This window comes from Epinephelus moara, chromosome 21, assembly GCF_006386435.1.
Source record: "Epinephelus moara isolate mb chromosome 21, YSFRI_EMoa_1.0, whole genome shotgun sequence".
In the NCBI taxonomy this organism is placed as follows: domain Eukaryota; kingdom Metazoa; phylum Chordata; class Actinopteri; order Perciformes; family Serranidae; genus Epinephelus; species Epinephelus moara.
Window position 1 is genome coordinate 20,783,359 of NC_065526.1, and position 1,754 is coordinate 20,785,112.

Consider the following 1,754-nt stretch of genomic DNA (forward strand, 5'->3'; position numbering starts at 1 on the left):
AGTGAAACTAGTTTGAGCTCTGAACTGAACATCATGTGTTCCTGCAGTGAATGGAGCCTGTCAGCTCTCTCACGTCACCACATGTTGGTTACACCCATCTTCAATCTGTAGATCTGAAGGGGAGGGAACAAGGAAATGTGTGGACAGAGTGGAGCTCGCTGTGTGTGAGAGCAGGAGGAGGGAGGGCTCATCCAGCTTTGCTTCATTCCAGGAAGAGGATCAGTTTGAGACAGAGATACTGCGTGTTTAACACTTGTTTAAAGTAAAGCTCCTTTCTCATTTAAAAACACTGATCACTTCAACTTTTAGGAGGTAAACTCTTAGAATCAGAGGGTTTGGAGACGGCTCCTCAGTCCTTAAAATGGACTCTATTCAAACTGTATTTCTGGAAAATGAGAGAAGTTTTTCATGATTATAATTATTTACATACAGTGGATACAAAAAAATAGAAAATTTAAACACTGCTGTAATAATATTATCAAACTGTTTTGACTCATTTCATAAAGTCCATGAAGTATTTTTGAAGAAAACTGGTTAAATTCAAAATGTAAATGTGAATAAAATGTGTATTCTAATGTTTGATCCATTTAAACCAATAAATGACGAGTTAATTGTTGCTTCTCTGAATCCCACAGGACCTGAATTCACCACATCATTTGACTCTGCAGTTCAGTGAGAGACATATTTATTTTTCATATTTATGTTGTTTAGATTTTTACAAGCTACATATTATTTTCTTCATATCCTCCTTCTTAAATCAAACCATATTCTAAATGTCCGTCACTGCAGCTCTGTCTCATCATGTATGTCTTTACATGTTTCCATTATTGACTCTGTCCAGTGTGATTTTTTTTGGAGTATATGTTGATATATTCTTTTAGGCAGTTTGTCACAGTAGTGAATTTGGGCAGCAGGAGGAGGACGACTGAAATGCAGACAAACACAAAGAAATGAAGGTAACAGTGAGTCAGCAGATGAATGAGCAAGTCAGGTGACTGGGACAGGAGGGAAAGTCTGAGGACATCTGGTGGATGAATGGAGGTGATGCAGGGGGCTGGAGAAGTGAGAATGAGACTGAAGGGAGAGACTGAAAAGCAGGACTGAGGAGGACTTTGTGACACAGTCATCCATACTGTAACTTTTTCTGATATTCTCCACTTCATCAAGATCGTTGGTTTTCAACCCAATCGGCTGAATAAATGTTGGTATTGTACGTTTCTGCAAACCACAGATACCTTACATATGTACGGTGTTATAAACTTTATGTCTCAACAACTTGTGTTTATCTTTAGGCACAAAAACCACCTGGTTATGGTTGGTAAAAGATTTTTTGCTTAAAAGTCCAGTGTGTAAGATTTAGGGGGATTTAGTGGCATCTAGCTGTGACGACTGCACATTGCAACCAGCTGAAACTTCTCTGCAGTCACATCAGGGATTATTGTCACAAACAGTACAAAGGCCGCACACACCTAAAGTTCCCCAATGAATGTAGAAGTCACAGCTGGAGGATCCACCATGAGCATTTAGCACGTTAGACAGATCCACCATGCACCAGTCAGTCTGCATCATCTTGGGTGTGTTTGATTTGGGTCTCGTAGCGTGCTGGCAGTGTGGTGCATTAAATCACTGACAGTAAAGTTCCTCTAACTGATGAACTAATATCAGTTTGACAGCTTTTACCATGATGTATGACACAATGCACTTTTACTATAAAGGTTTTTATCAGCCTAAAAACATCTTCTGAACTAAAACTG

At 39.2% G+C, this 1,754-nt stretch overlaps 1 pseudogene; it reads right to left on the reverse strand.

The window, feature by feature from the left end:
* The window catches only part of LOC126382447 (tripartite motif-containing protein 16-like protein), a 3,739-nt pseudogene extending 2,170 nt beyond the window's left edge, over positions 1 to 1,569 (reverse strand).
* Between the last annotated feature and the right edge of the window lie 185 nt (positions 1,570 to 1,754).